The sequence below is a fragment of the Pteropus alecto genome, unplaced genomic scaffold, assembly GCF_000325575.1.
Source record: "Pteropus alecto unplaced genomic scaffold, ASM32557v1 scaffold92, whole genome shotgun sequence".
In the NCBI taxonomy this organism is placed as follows: domain Eukaryota; kingdom Metazoa; phylum Chordata; class Mammalia; order Chiroptera; family Pteropodidae; genus Pteropus; species Pteropus alecto.
This window is the reverse complement of record NW_006432447.1, coordinates 2,599,373-2,618,665: the sequence shown is the minus strand read 5'-3', so window position 1 is coordinate 2,618,665 and position 19,293 is coordinate 2,599,373.

Genomic DNA, 19,293 nt, shown 5'->3' with positions numbered 1-19,293 from the left:
GTACTTGATTGGAAAAAACCTTGAACTATTTAAAACTGAGACTTTCTGCTTATTCCTCACTTATAACCAGGCAGCTGAACAATGCTGGGGAAAATCCCACCAAGCTCTTGGGAATCTGCACATTCCATGGTGTTCTCCTACTTCAGATGGTACTCCTTCTCAGTCTCCATTGCTGGCTCCTCTCTACCAACCAGAACTCTAAATGCTGGAGAGTCCTGGGGCTCTGCCCTAGTCTTCTTTTCTCTAATAACACCCTAAGAGATCCCAGTTGACTCCCAGGCCTCAGAATCATGTATTTGCTGATGCTTCTCATTGTTCTTTCTTTAACCTTAATTTACTGTTTCAAAGTCCAGATTCATATATTTAACATTTTCCTTGGATGTCTAGTAGACATCTCAAATTTAAGAGGAACAAACAGGAATCTCAATTTCCCATGCCCCAAACTTGCTTCCTATTGCAGTTATCCATGTCTCACTAAATTACCTCAAACTCATGAGTCATCTTTTATTCCTCTCTTTCTCATATATCCCATATTCAAAACATCAACTCTACCTCCAAAATTTCTCTAAAAATCAATCATGTCATAGGCTCTCGCTTTCTAAAGCTCCACTCCAAGCCACAATACTGTCTCTAAGACTATGGAAATGGCCTCTCGATTGAGCAGGAGCCTGCCTCTAAATCCTAGAATATAAATCTGATTGTAAATTTTTCCTTCCTGAATTTCTTACCCCCTCCCATTCCAATTATACTCCTAGCTTTTCCCATTACACTTGGACCCATAAGATCTTGCCCACCTGTGATGATCAGAGTGTGCTAACTGCTGTAACAGATCTACCCAATACTCAACAATGGCTCAAACAGTGTAGATGATTGTTTCTTGCTCACATAACAGCACTGAGATGGGTGAATAGGTTGGTAAAGTTGTTCTTTTACCCACAGCCATTTAGAGATACAGACTGACATCATCTCTAACATGTGGCTGTCTTTCAAAGTCAATCTGGAGGTCATTTTTATTCTAACTAGCTGGAAGGGGAAAATGAGCAGGGAGGAGTGCTCAGGTGATTTTTATGAGGCAGAATTAAATATCTCTTCACATTGCATAGACTGGAACTTCATGGCCACACCCACTTCCCAGGCGGGCTGGGAAATTGGTCTAGCAGTATGCCCTGGGTTTCAGTGAGTTGATGCTGATCTCTGCCACACTGCCTCTCTGATCTTCTCTTCCTCCATTCCTACTCAAGTTCCCTATGCCCAGCCACTGTGGTTTTATTCCTGAATGAGTGGGACACACCAAACACACCAAGCTCATTTCTTTCTCAGTATACTGGGTGTACTCAGTATACTGGGTGCATGGATTATGTTTCTTCTGCTCTGAATGCTCTTCTTCAATAACCATGCAAGGTTGCTTCTTCCTTACAACCAGTTCCCAATTCAAATGCCATCTGGCACTCTGCCAAAGCAGCACTGGCATATCAGTCCCTCTTTTCCTTATTATCCCACTTAATCTTCTTTATAACACTTAGTAGGAGCTTCTGGAAAGAAGAGACTCTGTCTCGTTCACCACTCTATCCTTCCAAGGCTAAATCAAAACAAAGTAGGGAATTAATAGATCTATATATTTTGATTGACTCCTACTCTTCGAATATTTCATCCTACCTTGAGATATTTTTTGTTCTGATTTTTTCTTAATTAGAGCACTCCCTTAAGTAATTTACTTAGAAGTATACTGGGTACATAGATTATGAGTTTCCTTAAGATGAAAACAAACTTTCTCTTTCTACACGAAAATTTATTGGATGGTATAAGATTCTTGGATCACAATGCTTTTCTCCAAAAACTATATATAGTTCCACTGGTTTCTGGTGTCCAAAGTGGCAGATGAGAAATCTGTTGTGCTCTGATCTCTTGCATTTGTAACTCAACTTCTCACGGTGTTTGGAAGCCTGTAACCAAATCTCTACTTCCCCAGAGTTCAGAAATTTTATCAGGTGTGTATCTTTTTTTGTTTTCTTCATTATTCTTGCCTGACACTACAGTGTGCATTTTCAATTTAAAAATTGATATCTTTTTCAACTCAGAGTGTTTACATTTTCACTTCTAGGTCTGGTCATTTATCTGCTCCTGAAACTATGCATTTTGCATCATAGGTCTTCAGGATCTCCATGCCTCTTATTCTTTTTACTATTTTTTTCTTTGTATTTTTTGCACTTGTGTAGTAAGATAGTTTTTTATGTGTTGTTTTAGATTACTAATTCAGTTTTCAGTTGAGTCAATTCTATTTTGTAGTTCTGCAACTGTATTTTTTCAAATCAGAATTTTAAAAAATTTAAGTAAGCTTTTTAAAAATTCTGTGAGGTGTATGCATTTTCTATGAACTATTATTTAATTTTTCTTCTGTTTCTTTTACTAAAGCTTCCTCTTTAGAAAGCATTCTGTCTCTTTGCTTCGTCTCTCTTCATGTTACCATCTTTTGACTCGTAATTACTTATTCCACACCATGTGTCAGTGGGCGTTGCTTCCTCTGGCACATGTTCAGGTCAGGCTGAGGGTCTCTCAAACAGTGGTGGATTGGAACATTAAAGGACAAGAAGGAGGAGGAAATGAAGATGGTGGTTTTCTCTTAGCGCCGTGACAGCTATCTCTGGGCTCAGTGTCTTGGGCCTGCTCATGTTGCTGGTGATCAGTTGTCCTCACTCCAGACTTTGCCAGACAGGGCCCCACCTCACTTGTCACTGGGTTGTACATCCTCCAGGTGATAGAAGCAAGTCCCACAGAATAGAAGTTGACTTCTGCCCACATCTATTCAGTCTCTTTGGAACCCGAAACCTTGGATATGTGTCGGATCCTCTGTAGGCTAATTTGGCATCAAGGAGACTCCCATCTTCATTGTTATTTTTGCTTTCTTGTTGAGTTATTGCTGTGGGAAATTTGCTAATAGAGGGCATCAGAAATATAGACTTAAACTGCCATCTCAGATTTCCTTCTTGACCTGCTTTATAATTCACTTGTCCAGTGTGTAACTGTAATTACCCTCCCTCTGTTGGCTTTACCACCCTACACTTCTCCTTTCAACTTTATTCCCAGGGCATATAACCTCAGGTCTGGGCCAAAAACTCATCAAAAACAAAGATCCTCAGGGACCATCACCTTCTTCCCTAGGGAGGTGGGATGGGTTAAAGGGATCAGGGCCGGAAATGGAAGGGATGAAAGATGAGTAACATGCAGTGTCTATCTCATAGAGGCACTGTGGTCAGTCAGCTCTGAGGCTGCCCCTGCACAATGGGCATTATCCCAGCAGGAACCAGAGGGAAATTGGGGCAAGAATAGGACAGTTGGTTGGGCCTCTGGTATAGGCCTCAAACTGAAAGGGTAAGAGGGATCCCAGATGATTCCCACTCTCTAACCCACTGCCCAGGCAGAAGAGTCTTTGGGAAGTGGCATTTGTTCTGCTATTGTGCCATTCTGCTTGGAGGACTTAGCAGGCACATGTGAGAAATAGACTGGCCAGAGACGTGGGATGCAAATCATGGCCACCTCTCTTTTTAAGAAACATAGCTAACATAGCTTTCTGGTTGCTGGATAGGACTGAGAAATGTAATATATCTGGAAAGCAGGTTAGAGTTCATCAGGGAAGAATAAAAGAAATCTTTAATGTTTATGTATCTTTAAGGCTTAGGCAATCTCAAAAGTTTATAAGAGAAGAGAAGGTCAATACTTGTTTCCAGACAATGCTGATTAAGATTGAAAGTCAAGGAACCACATTTGTAATGAAAGTTTAAGTAAACACAGATGATCTCTAAGATCTATCAACTCAGTGCTGGTATCACCGTTCTAATTAAATCAATTGTTTAGCTGTCTGTCTCTCCTGTGCCTGGATCTGTGCCATGTGCCGAGGATACTGAGGGGTATAAGATAAGATTGCTCTTTTAAAGAGTTTCCTATATTGGTAGCAGAATATGAATTAGGAAAACACAAGAAAATACAAAGAAAACAGTAAGTGGAATGATAAAGGGCAGCATGGGATCCAAGAGGAGTGAAGTGACACCTAACCCAGCCTGGTATGAGGACGTCAGGAGAGTTTCCATGGAGATGCTTGAGCCACCTGGGGAAGCCAGTTGCCTACACTTTTCTGAAGTAACCTGCGATATTATCTGTAGGTTAGTAAACAATCCAGGTAAAGAGAATTTGAATCACCTCCCCTCCAATTCTACCCTCAGCCCCTGCACAGAAGCACCAGGTGGGTCTGGTCAGTGTTTGAATCCTAGATGGCCAGGGCCAAGGACCTATCCAGCAGCCTAGAGGGCAGGAGTAGTCCAGGAATGGTAGGCAGAGCCAAAATTTCAGAGCCAAGAACTTGAAGGGTTGCATTTTGGAGTGGAGCTGGGAGTGTTTGTAACGAAAACTATTATGAAGTGGAAAAGGCACACGTGCTATGCACGCAGCAAGGTGGCTAGGAAAATTACGGGGACTAGAAAAGACTGAGGGGAGAATTGAGTGGTTTTCCCATCAAAAACTCCAAAGGATGGGATAAGAGCTCCAAGTAACAAATGCTTTCCAAGCGTCAATTTTCAAAGATTCCTTAAACTTATGAAAGTTGTCCAAAGACCCTGTGTAATCTTGAGATTCCAATAAGAATTTCCAAATTTGAGAAAAAATTCCCATATTTTGGAGCTTTTCTTAGCATCTTAGAAGGACTGAGCAACAGGTGAGAATCCCTGAACATAGGTCTTCTCTTTTTCTTCCTTCCCCTCCACCTCCTCCTTCTTCTAATGGCTTTATTGAGATATAATTGGCATTCGATAAACTATATATATTTAAAGTATAAAATTTGACAAGTCTTGCCATATGTACATACCCAAGAAAGCATCACCACAATCAACCCTAAAAGTTTCATCATACTCTTTCGGAAACTCTCCCTCCTGCCCACCCAACTCCAGGCAATCACTGGTCTACTTTGTTAATATACATTAGTTTACATTTACTAGAGTTTTTTATAAGTGGAGTCATACAATGTGTACTCTTTTTTTGGTCTGGCTTTTTCACTCAGCATAACTATTTTGAGGTTTTTCCATGTTGCATGCCTAAAGAGTTCATTCTATTTCATTGCTGAGTCGTATTCTAGTATATGGGTATACCACCATTTGTTATCCATTCACCTGTTAATGGACATTTGGGTCACTTCTAGTTTGGAACATTACAAATAAAGCTACTATGGACAGTTAAATACAAGTCTTTGTATGAACATATGCTTTCTTTTTTCTTGGGAGTGCAATGGCTGGGTCACATGGTAGATGTAAGTTTGACTTAAGAAACATGTCTAACTGATTTCCAAAGTGGTTCTTCTAATTCACATGCCCACCAGCAGTATATGAAAATTCTACGATGTCACCGACACTTGCTATAGTGAATATTTTTCACTGCAGCTATTTTAATAGATGTGTCGTGGTATTTCATCATGTTTTTAATGTACATTTCCTCAATAACAATGAATTCCTTTTTATGTATTTCTTAGCGACTTGTGTATCTTCTTTGGTGAGGTGCCTGTTAAAATCTTTTGTCTATTTTTAAATTGTGTTGTTTCCTTATTGAATTTTGAGAATTCTTTGTATATTATAAATACATGTCCTTTGTCAGATATAAGGATTACAAATATTTTCTCCCAGTCATTGACTTGTCTTTTTGTTCTCTTAATAATGTCAGCGGCAGCTTTTAATTTTGACTAAGTCTAATTTATTAACACTTTTTCATGGACTGTGTTTTTGGTGCCATATTTAGGAAATATTTGCAGGGAGACCCAGGTCAAGCTGACCTTTGCTGGCTGACTGGAAATATCCAAAATATCACCAATGGAGAGGGACTATGAGTAACCAATATGTCTCCTGATTCTGGGTAGGAGTTGAGTTCAGAGACAGAGGATTAAAACAAAACAAAACAAAACAAAACAAAACAAAACATAACAAATCTCTCCTACATAAGCTGAATCTGTAAATAAAAATTCCAAAACCAAAGTAAAAATTTGATGCTAAGAAAGATTGACAACTATAAACTGAATTTACTCCAGATAAAATAAAAATCACAATGTGAAAATTACTTTTAAAAAGGTTTATTTCGGTATATATCTATATCTATATTTCTTCTTCAGAAATAATACTAAAATCTTAAATAGAACAGAAAATTTGATTATAAAAATAAAGAGGTATATTTAGGATTCTCAAAGAGATAAATGACATCTGTGAATAAAATAGAAATTTATGAAATTAAATAGGCAAAATGGAAAAGAACTGGTGGATATAAAAAAGAGCGATTCAAAAGCCCAGAAAATAAACATATGGAATATTAAAAATATTAATAGGATCAGCTTTACTTTGGAAGTTGAAAAAAAATTAAGAGATGGTGCATATGAATTCATTTGGAACATAACATAAAAAGATAAAAATAAAAAATGAGGAGACATGGAGAAACTTTAAAGTACGTGAGATTTTTCAGAAAAAAAAAGAAATGGTAGCACGATTAAGTATGCATCTTAAAATTAAAAGAAAACAGGTATAAATCTTCATGACCTTGAATTAGGCAATAGTTTGATTTCCTATATGACATCAAAAAGCACGAACAACAAAAGAAAAAATAGATAAATTGAAAACCATTAAACTTAAAAACCTTTGTTCTGCAAAGTACACCATCAAAAATTAAAAGACAACCCACAGACAGTAAATTTTTTTCCCAATTATACCTGATAAAGGACTTATATCTGTAATATATAAAAAACTTTACAACTCAATAATAAGACAAATAACCCAAATTAAAATGGGTGAGAGATCTGAATATACATTTGTCCAAGAAAGATATGCAAAAGCACTTGAAAAGATGCTGAACAACATTATACATTAGGGAAATGCAAATCAAAACCATAATGACATACCACTTCATACCTGTTAGGATAGCTAGATTCAAAAAGTCAGATAACAAGTATTGTGAGAGTGTGGAGACATTGGAGCCCTCATACACTGCTAGTGGGAATGTAAAATGATGCAGCCCCTTTGGAAAACAGTCCAACAGTTCCTCAGCAGGTTAAATATAAAGTTACCATGTGATTTAGAAATTTCACTCCTAGGAATACCCAAGAAATAAAAGCATATTCCACACCATAACTTGTACCTAAATGTTTATAGCAGCATTATTCACAATGGCCTTAAAGTGAAAACAATCTTTATCAACCGATCAATGGATAAATAAAATGTGGCACATCCATATGAGGTATATTCATATGATGAAATATTATTTAGCAATAAAAAAGAATGAAGTATTGCTACATGCTATAGTATCAGTGAACCTTGAAAACATTACTCCAAATAAAAATAAAGGGATGAAAGATGAGTAAGTTACAACAGACCACATATTATATGATTCCATTTGTAAGAAAAGTCCAGGATAGGCAAATCCATAGAGACAGCAAGTAGATTAGGATTGTCTAGGGATCAAAAGGTGAGGTCTAGGAAAAATGTGGGGTGACTGTAGTGGGTACGGAGTTTCTTTTGGGGGGTAACAAAATTTTCTAAAATTGATTGGGGTGATAGTTGCACTCCGTCAATATATTATAAACCATTGATTTGCATACTTTGAGAGGGTGAATTGTATGTGAATTATATCTCAAAAAATCTTTTTTATTATGAAAAATAAAAAACAGAGTAAAAGAAAATTAGTGTGTAGTTTTCAAACCAACTAAGGGAAAAAGAAAAGACTAAAGAAAACTTTATTCAAGAAAAGGCAAGAAAGTCAAAAGTAGAGACAACCAATTGATCACAAATAATAAAAATCAAGCTTTTTGTTTTGCATTAAAGACTTCCCTAGTACAAAGTCACAAAGAATATTGGAAAATAAAGACATGAACAAGATATAACTATCAATACAAATCAAAAGAAAGAAAGCTATGTGGCATTGCCAATATTACGAAAAATTGAATTGATGGAGGAATAAATACTAGGAATAAAAAGGAGTCTTATATCTTGATCAAATATTCCAGCAAGAAAATATAATCATGAACATGTAAGCCATGATATATTCATACAATGGAATACATGATAATGATGAAAATGAATGAGCTAGATCTTAAATGTATCAACATTGGTAATCTAAAAATTGCATTATTGAGTGAAAAATGCAAGTCGTATCTCAAAACATAAGGAATGACACTTTTATGTAAGTTCTAGAATGTAGAACAATGTATATTGTACATGAATAAATATATAGTCCATGATTTAAAAATTTTATGACATTTGAATAAATGCTTAAATCCAACCACTGCTTCTAGAATACAGGAATTGCAGAGATTTAAGGAAGTGGTTTTTACCCCTGAAGAATCTGAATACATACAATTTTCACCAATAATAACTAAATCCACATCAGATTTAAATTCCAGAAAATACACAGGATGCCTAAACACCCCTGATCTGCTGTTCTGTGCTGGGCGTAGGATGATGAGTGAGGTACAGCTCCTGCCCTGAGGGACCTCCTAGCCATCACGACTGAAGGAAAAGCAAATACAATATGATGTGACAGATGGAGGGATGGGAAAAGTTCAGGGAAAGTACATCCAATCCTCTCTATGGGCTCAAGGAAGACTTTGAAGAAGATGCCTCCTGCACAGTCTTAAAGGATGAGAGTAGCTCTCCAAGTGAAGGTGGCAGGTCAGGCTGGCATGAACAAAAGCATGCAGCTGGAGCTGCATGGAGTTTGTGGACCCCTACATGGTTTGGTTCTCCCTGTTTGGGTATAAAGGTGCAGATGGGCGGCGGGGTGGAGCGAGGGATTTGGTCAGAGAGATGGGCAGGGACAGATCACCAAGGACCATGCAAGCATGCCAAAGAACTGGAACTTGAAGCCAGGGGTAAAGGGCAGCCACTGCAGAGTTTTCAAGATGGACAGGAGCACAGCCAAATTTGCATTTTGGATGCCTCATTCAGGCAGCCAGGAGTAGGGCTGGGACCCAGAGACAGCAGGTAACTCCAAGAGATGAGGAAGGTCTGAAACAACCCAAGGTTAGAGAGGTAGATAAACTTAATAGAGTTTAGTAAGATTGGCATAAGAAGAGGTTGAACCTACAAATACAGCCAGAGTGAGGCTTGAGTGAGTCCTAGGAAGTTTAAGAGAGGGAGGATGGATGAAGACAATCATGAGTTTATTCTCTGGTGCTTCACAGTCCTGAGGATTAGGAAGAGTTCAGTCAATCCTTTTCATCCTCATGACTGCAGATTGTGTAATTTATGCAGGTCAGTGATCAACAGTGGCAGGAGAAGTGATTTGTAAATTATTTCAGCTTCTGGCTTTTTAATTTTTTTTTGTAATAATTATCTTGAATTCACATTATCTATGACGAAACGTTGACACAGAGATTGAAGTGAGAGGTTAAGCATCACTGAATTGTACTGAAATAAGAGGAAGCTAATATACATTCTTGACATTTTTGCAGTATCAAATCTGATTTTGTCACATTTACAAGGTACTGTGAGCTGGGATCCAGAGGTGATGTGTTATCATTGCCTAACATAGTGTTCTTTAATTATCAGTACTATCACACTTCCTGCATAGCAGATTGGAATTGCTAGAAATAGCACAAACTTGAAAATTAGCGTTTTTCTCTTAAATAATCAGGACGATATATTTATAGTTTTCATGGGATTAGTGTCTCAACGAAGGTAAACTAATTTCACACTCAAAGGTGAGGTAGTCCCTCCCCCTTACCGTGAGATCCCCATTCTCTAGGGTCTATTTTTTCAGTCCCCAAATTTCTACAGCATGTATAAGCCTCTCCATTTCCCCCTCTCTAAAGGGGTGTTTCTACACTTGGCTTGCCCTTGTGATAATTCACTATGTTAGCAAGGAATCCATGATGAAATAAAGATTTGCTTTTCTTTATCAATCATTACTTACCAGTCTGTGACATTAATAACACTTGATCACATGAATTGCACAATTTTTTAAACTTTGACAAAAGTGAAAATGCCTTGTCTAGGTCACTGAACTCTAAATCACCTGTAAACTACTGCCCATCAACTGGCAGTTGAGTGGGAGAGGAAGATAATGGAGGACAAAAATTAAACAAAGGATAAGAGATGGAGAGAATTCTGAGTGGTTCTTGGCACAAAAGTGAAGTGTATGGAACCAACACTGGGAGTTTTCTCCCTATCTGGGTCTTCATCCTTCCTCTGTATCGACTTTATCCTACGTTATAGGCACACAACACCCTCTGGGGAGCCCCATGCAGGCCCACCTTCCCAACATGCATCCCTGATCCAGAACCCCTCTCCCATCACATTAAAATTGCCATCCTGTATTTAGAGTTGATACCGCTCATTTAAGAAGAAAGCAACCTTTTGGAATGAATCAAACTTCCAGTATAAATGCCTGGTGTCCAGCATGCTAGTGATTCTCATGTTATAGGAATTTTTCAGGAGTGCGAAGAAATGAGGAATTTCAAGCCCCAAGCTTTGGATTCTTTCTTAGAGTTATATAGAAACTTTTGGCTAAGTTGTCTATACACAAAGCCGGCCTTGGGAGAATGGCCTTCACTGTCAACATCACTCGTGTTGCTCTTACATGTTATACTTTTGCAGTAAGCTTCACAATGAATGAAAGGGTCTTTCTGGCAAAGACATTGTAAACTTGAGGGAAGGGATTACAGCCAACACATCTTTGTTTTTGCAATGTTGTAGCTATGTGATCTTCTGACCATTGTGGGTGTTCCATAAATAGATGCTGATAATAGGAAGAGAGAGAGAGTGAGACTAAGAAATAGAGAACTCCAGACAAACAGACAGTACAGGGAAGTCTTTAGAATGGAAAGATAAAGAATGTTAAAATAGAAAACTGTTGCAAAGAAAGAACAAGAGACTAAAAAAATAAAATAATAAAATAAGAGAAAGTAAATGCAAAACAACAAAAAAAAAGAAAGAATTCTAGGTTCTTAGGTTTAAGACTGGAAGAGATCTTAGAGGGAACTGAGATCTGTTTCCATTCAAAGCCAGATTTCTATGCCTGAATCATGGGAGGCTTTGTCTGCCTGGTATCATTAAGAACTTGACAAGGCTGAATGGTTAGTCAGGGTCTTTTCAAAGCTGGTAGACACTGTAGATGTTGGTAACTGGCCCATGATGTGGAGCTTCACACAGAAAATCACATTTGTAGTGAACATTGACTTTCTGCAGCCTACCACTATTCTTTCTTTAAGGAAAAAACTATCCCAATTAACTTCTGGAAGAGCAGCCCTCTCCACTCTCAGTCTAGGTGCTGTAGGAATCCACTCACCTTAGAGTCTGAGGGTTCATGTGGCAGTCAGGCTTAGCCAATCACAGCGTTGCATTCTCTTGGCCACTGTGAGTCGTTCACTGATGTATGTATGGCCCAAATCCCAATCCAAGACAATAAAACAGAACCTTGATGCTTTCTGGGGCTGTTAAGAAGGAAGCCTCACTCCAAATTGCCACAAACATAACAAGTGATGCCTAACAGATTTTGACATGGAGAAGTGAAAAGATTGGTAAATCTTCTCCTCAAAACAATTATAAAACTGGGGGAAATTGTCAAAATAACAATTTCAATGCTCTGGAAATTGACCAGAGGCAAACAACACATTGAGAAGTGTTTATTCATGTAAAAACTGCTGAGCTTCAGGTAAGAACAGTGGGAGTCTGTGGCATTATTGCCTGGAAATGTTTATAATCTTCATTTCCCTAAACTTGGTTGTGAAGTGATTCTACAACAGTGGGGTAGGGTGTGAACACCAGCAGCATAATAATAGCTGGGAGAAAATATTTGTAAATCATATATATGTAAAGCATTTGTATTAAAAAATATATACAGAAATCTTACAACTCAATAATAGGAAAATAAGCAACCTAGTTTAAAAACAGATAAAAGATCTGAGTAGATATTTCGCCAAAGGAAATATGTGAATGGCTACTAAGCATATGAAGAGGTGTTCAACATCATTAATCACTAGGGAAATGCAATTAAAACCACAAAGAGATATCATTACATACCCACTAGAAAGGCTCTAATTCAAAATGACAAAGTCAAGTGCTGGAGAAGGTGCAGAGAAACAGAAACTCTTGTGCATTGCCGGTGGAAAAATAGACCGACTGGTATAGCCACTTTGAAAACGTTTGATACTAAAAAAAAATTACACATAAACTTATCATATGACTTTGCAATTCCACTCACATATCTAATGGAGAGAAATCAAAATATATATTCACACGAAGACTTGTACACACATTTTCATAGCTTAATTCACGGGAGTCCAAAATGCACATCAATTGGTGAATGGAAAAACAATAAGTGGGGTATTTATACAATAGAATTGTATTTAGTAATAAAAGGAACAAACTTAGATAGATGCTACCATGGACGAACCTTAAGAACATTATGCTAAGTGAAAGAAGGCAGACACAAAAAGCTGTATGTCATATGATTCTATTTATATAAAATGTCCTAAAAGGGAAAACCTAAAGTGGCAGTAGATCAGTGGTTGCCTGGAGCTGGAGTAGGAGCAGGGATTATTACAAACACGCATGAGGGAATTTTTGAAGTGAGAAGAGTTTTAAAATTACATTATGTTATCTATTGCGCAACTCTATAAATTTACTAAAAATTATTCATTTGCACAGTTCCAATGGGAGAATTTTATAGTATGTAATTTTTACCTCAATAAATCTAAAAAAAGAGAGAAATAAAGAGAGAGCTATCTACTTTCACTTGTGATCAGAAACATGCAAATTCAAGAACCTAAGAAATAACATTTGTCGCCTATTACAGGGCAAAAATATTAAAGAGTTAAATTACATATCACTGGCAAATATGCAGGAAAACATTGGATATTTGCTTTAGTTTTTTAGTAAGAAATATGGAAATAACTATTATAATTAAAAACATCTATATTCTCTGGCTCTACACTCCCATGCCTGGAAATATATCCCATAGAAACAAAGATATAGCATTCGAGTATGTGTTTTAAAAGATCTTGTTATAACATTATATTTTGTAGCAAAATTTAAAAACCAATCTGGAAACAGAATATTTGCCTATCAATGTGGAATGAATAAACTATGATGTACTCATACTGTGGCTCCAGTGTTCAGTTGCAGTTAATTTCAAGAGAAGTGTGATGACATGGGGGAATTAGGTAGGTACCCAATCCTTGAGAGGGCTGGAGGAGTAGGGGCCAGGTTGAGTTTTCAGGAATGATGTCCAGGACAACAGCACAGAACTGGCCCACCAAGGATGCTATTCTCTCTGGAACAAACAGATAGCAATAGTGGTATATTGTATTATTGTTTTCAATTATTTACTCCCCTTTCTTCAAAGGGCATTATGTGTCACCATCTCATTAACATAAAACTTGGCCACATGACTTGCTTTGACCAATGAAATGTCAATGAAAGTAATATGCACCAGTTCCAAATAAAAGCTTCAAGTGCCTTTATATAGTTCCACCATCTCTCTTTTCAATCTGTCATACAATGGTGTATCCTAGACAGGGGCTATCAGCAGCCTGAATCCCAGAAAAATAAAGACGCAGGAATAGAGTCAAATCAAACCCACAGCCAGTGTACAACATCAAGCAGAGTTGCTCTTTGTCATTAACCACTAACATTTTTATTACCTAGCAAAAGCTGGCTAATAAAGCTAGATATTCAGGAAGCTACAGCCCGAATTGCTGGATCCAAGAAGATAGACCATAGCAGTCATCTAAAGCAGCAAAATAACTGCCTCGTATCCTGACTCTGCTTATTCATGAAGCTGGGCTCCAGTCACTGGGGCTCCCAGTATAGCTCCCATGCCACAGCCGCTATGACTACAGCTGAGATGAGAGAAACAGGCAAAGCAAAATTCTTCCACTCTTCTGGCTTCCGAATCTCTCTCAGGTGCTTGTTCGCCAGAAACTAGGTCAAATGGGAAATTGTAGGTCTAGAATGGGCTGGAGATGGAGCCTTTAGCATATAGTAAGACACATTCAAATAAGACCAGAATGCAGTTGAGCGTGCTCATCACCTGCAATATTTGCCACTCATATTGTGAAATATCATTCAGGCTTTAAAAGAGTAAATTAATCCTGATCACTTAGGTTATAGTTTGCAACTGGCATTCCATTCTAAAAGGAGGCTATAAAAGCTAGTAAGACATGTCAAAAGAATAGAGGAGGCAATTATAGGAGCTCCTATTGGCAAAAGTTCGGAAAACAATTTTTTTTAAATTGCAAAAGATTAAAATGCATTAAATATATGCAAATGAGTTTTAATGATACTCAAATAGTATTAGTGAAATTATAGATTTAGGTAACTGACTCCCAATATCACTGGGTGAAAGGATTTTGGGAAACTTTATAATGGATGCGTAGGCTGACAACTCCTGAACCATCAATCTATCTCAATATCACTCGAAGTGGAACAATCACATGTAATACAACAGGAAGTCAAAAGTGTTGCATCTACGTTTTATTTAGCCTCTAGATCTAACCGTCAGTTTATGGATAATATAGGGGATAGAGGAACATGTTAATTGATACCTTGAGGATGTGGTCACCTAAATTTAGAATGTGGTAAAACTAAATTTACCTGCGCATATAACCAGTTTTCTTCACAAAATAATGGCCTGTTTAAAAGGGGAGAAGAGAAACTATTATGAATTAAAAGTGACTTAAGAGAAATATCAGTGGAATGTGACTTGAAGACTTCTTTAGAACCTTATAAACAAACCAGATATAAAGACACTTTTTTTTAGATAATAAGAAAAATTCGAACATGGATTATTAGATGATATTAAACAATCATTCATGTGCTGGGTATAATAGGCATTGTGATTATTTTTTAAATCCTCACCTGTTAAAAATATATGGTGAATTATTTATAAATAAAATATGATCTATGAAATTTGTTGCAAAATACTGCAGCTCTTGCCAGGAAAGAAGGGAGGAAAGGAAAGAAGGAAAGAAGAAAGGAAGAAAGGAAGGAAGGAAGGAAGAGAGGGAGGGAGGAAGGGAAGGGGGAGAGAAAGAGGAGAGAGAGACAGAAGGGAGGTGTATTAGTTTTTGATTGTTGCTTTAATGAATTATTACAAATTTAGTACTGTAAAAAAACACATTGATTATCTTGCCGTTCTGTAGATTGGCAGTCTGACATGGTTTTCACTGGACTAAAATCTCGGTGTTGGCAGGCTGTTGCACTTTCTGGAGGCTCTAGGAGAGAATCCATTTCCTTTGCAGCTTCTAGAGGCCCTGCTTCATAGCCCTCTAACTCTATCTTAAAATCCAGCAAGGTTGCACTTTTCCCAACATTCTTCCATAGTTATATCTCCTTAACTAGAGTTAAGAAAGATTCTCTAATTTTAAAGATTTACATGGTTAGGTTGGGGCCACCTAGATAACGAAGGATAATCTCTTCATCTCAAGGTACTTAATCACATCTGCAAAATCCTTTTTGCTACGTAAGGGAACATATTCCAAGAGGGTAGAATGTAAACATATTTGGGGGGCCATAAATGGCCTACCACAGGAAGGATTAATGAAACAAGATTGAAAAAATGTAAATATTGATAATTGTTGAAGCCAGGTGATGGATCCGTGAGAGTTCATTATACTTTTCTCACTTCTTTTGTGTATGTATGAAAATTTCTGTAATAAAAACCTACAAAGAATGAGTTAGGTCTATTACACCTGACTACAGAGGATTTCCATGATGAATTATAAGGTGGAAAAAGCAAACTTCAGGGAAATGTAATATAATCCTAGTTTTATAAAATAAACAATGTCAGAAGTTCTATATATTTGCCTGCTTGCCCATCTTTCTTTTTCTTTCTTTTCTCCTTCCCTCCCTTTCTCTCTCCTTTCTCTCTCTCTCTCTCTCTCTCTCTCTCTCTCTCTCTCTCTCTCTCTCTCTCTCTCTCTCTCCTTTCTTTCTTTTTCATTTATCCATCTATGATTAAATAAATTTGGAAAAAGCCAGGATCAAATATTTGGTAAACTGTTAATATATTGGTTACGTACAATGTGTGTATTAGAGTAGGGGAGAAGTAAGCAAACTCAAAAGAGTTCAGTAAAAGCAGTTATTTTATTTCAAAAGCAACTATATAAGTCTATTCATACAAGAAAATTTAATGTATAAAATATTTAAATATATGTATATATCTGTTGAGTGAAGGGAGTGACAAACAAAATGGATGGAGTCAGGCTCCCTCCCAACAAGCTGTGCGGTTTCTGGGTGGCCTTAGCTACAGAGTTCCAGGTGACCTTTGATACAGTGACTTATGTAGCCTTAGATACAGCATGCTATACAACCTGTAGATTGTGATTGATTTTAGTGCCGGCCTTAAGCCACTGTTATGCACCTTGTTATAAGAACAGCCCCGCCTGTGCAGGCTGGGGGGAGCTGGAGCTCTGCCTGTGCCTTGCTGTGTCCTGCTTTGCCTGAATAAAGCTATGTCACATCTGCCCACGGTTCTTCACATGTTCTTCCAGCTGCCAGAACTGTGCACCCCAAGCTTTGGTACCCCAAACCTGCAGAACAATATCTATTTCTATATATCTGCATATAGAGATACGTGAATGAATGGTCACCCAAATCTAGTTATCTCAAAGTAGAAGGTATTTTGTGTGGTTTTTATTTTCTCTTTATACTTTCCTCTATTGTTTGAAAAATGTTTTATGCTAAACATGTATTCTAAAAAATCATGAAAAATAGAGTACAGTGATTTTAATTATGGAAAATAAAAGAAATATGAATAGTATTAATATTCCTAGTGTCGGGGGCTTACCCTCTAGTCACTGTTCTTTTCCCAACTCCTCAGCAGAGAGAGGACTGAAATTCTAAATGGTAACCAACAATGAGGACGAATTTATGTAGGTTAGAGGGAAAAAGTAGGGTGTGACACCCCCAAACTTTAGACTTTGTTAGAAAATACATACAGTTAAAGATATATATTTTAAAAATTTGAGCAGCCACTACAATAATAGACATGAATATTATGTCTATCAAACCAACAAAGGAAAAAATGGGGTGGAGGGAAGAAGCAAAGTCAAATCAGATCATAGGAAAAAGAGAAGTTTGGAAAAGAGAAAAATTGACAGGAAAAACATGCTAAATGATAAAAAAAAAAATATTAGCAAACCAGGTATAAACATACTCAACTAATCTATTAAAATACAGGGACAATCAGAACAAAGTTTTAAAATCCATTTATTTGCTGCTTATAAGAATCACAAATAAAATTAATATAGAAAGGTTAAAAATAAAGGATAGAGACAGCATATTATGCAAATATGAGCCAAAAGAAAACTGTTCTATTAGACGAAATAGATTTTAAGGTGAAAAGCATTAAGACAAATAGTATAATTCATCAAGATATAATAATTATGACCTTAAGCTCCTGAAAACATGACCTAAAAATAGGCAGGATTACAAAGAGAAATAGATAATCCCCGATCCTAGTTGGAGGTGTTAATAATATGCAGCTGTCATGAAATGATGGATCAAGAAGACAAAAATTAGTTAGGGGCTCTAATCCCATGTAGAGAGGCACAGTGTTTCAGACTGAATGTTTGTGTCTCTCCCCAAATTCGTATGTTGAAACCTGATCTCCAATGTCGTTGTATTAGGCGGTGAGGGCTTAGCAAGGTGATTAGGTCAGGAGGGTGGAGCCATCATGAATGGGATTAGTGCTCTTATAAAAGAGATCTCAAAAAAATCTCTCTCCCCTTTCATCAAGAGAGATTATTGTTCAAACACTGCCATCAATGAGGAAACAGGCTCTCACCAGACATGGAATCTATCGGTTCCTTGATCTTGGACTCTCCAGCTTTGAGAACTGTTAGAAATAAATGTGGGTTGTTTGAGCCACACGGTGTGTGGTATTTTTTTTTATAGTAGCCCAAACAGATTAAGACATACAGAGACAGATCAGGGAGGGAGGAGAGAGGTTTCAAGGGCCCTGGAGCCCATTTCCAGTCTCCCCCAGGCACACACCTCAGTGAAGACCGTATGAGCCTAAAATTAGATCTTTTCCCTGAGCTCATTCTAGTTGTGTTTCTGAAAGAATTTGTCACTGCACAATCTAAGAAGGTCAGCCAAATCTTTAAGGCCAAATCAAAGCCAATCCAGACATTGAAATACAAATTGAAAAACATTTGTTAACCAGATAAATTTTTTCAAGTATATATAAATTTTGGACCAGAGACAGATGAAGGAATGTTTTACTCTGAAAATGGATTGAAAAATACAATATTAACGTGAATGATGTTTACAATGTGTTGTTAACATTCCTTGTGAGTGAAACTCAAAAGCTAGAGTAATTACTCACCCTACAAACAGCTTGCTTGCTTTGCAAATGGTTTGCTACGGGGCATCTTTGAGTAATGAGCTCCTTAGTGCATTCTGTACAGCGCTCCTGTTCCCAAGGTACAGCCATCAGCAGCTATGGGGCCGGGAATTCTTCAGAGGAATGCACTCCTAACCTGGTACATCATGCTTCTTGCAGAAAGGAGCCCAATTAGTTTCCAGTAGCTAGAAATGGAACTACATTCCAGGTGGCACTAGGGAGCCAGGGGCCGCAGGCTCTCTGCAGTTCTCATCCCTGGATTAGATGGTTGCAAGGTTATAAACCCAGCACAGTAATGAAACTGGAGAGAGTTATTGTTTTGACACCAGCACTGGTAAGCAGTGCCAGAGCAAGGGGATGAGGGGTTGTAGAGTCCATTATGGGCAAAATACTTCTGAAAAGGTTGTAAGCTGGAGAGACCTTCAGCAGAATGGACATCTGGACACATTTTAAAAACTTTGAAGTTAAATGAATAATATAAGTCCACAGTAGAAAAATGAGAAAAGATAGACAAGAAAAAAGAAATAAAATATCTCATCATATTCCCACCAGAGATAGATAATTGCAATTAACATTTTGGTATTGCCATCTGAACTTTTTTCTCAATAAATGTATATATTCACATATATATGCGTGGTTTCTTAACAAAAGTAGATTCATACACATGTGGTAGTCACCTAACTAACTGTAGAGTATTTCTTGCCATGTATGTGTATATACATTATGATGATATATAATATAATATGATATTCCATTGCATGGAAGTACTATGCTTTGTTTCATTCATCTCCTTATGTTGGATATTTAACCTGTCCCCATTTTTGCCTGTTGTACTAGATGAACTTGTAGGCCCATCTTTGTACACCTCTCTGTTTGCTTAAGATAAACCCCCAGGAGTGTTATGTCCAGGTTAAAGGGATTGCACATTTG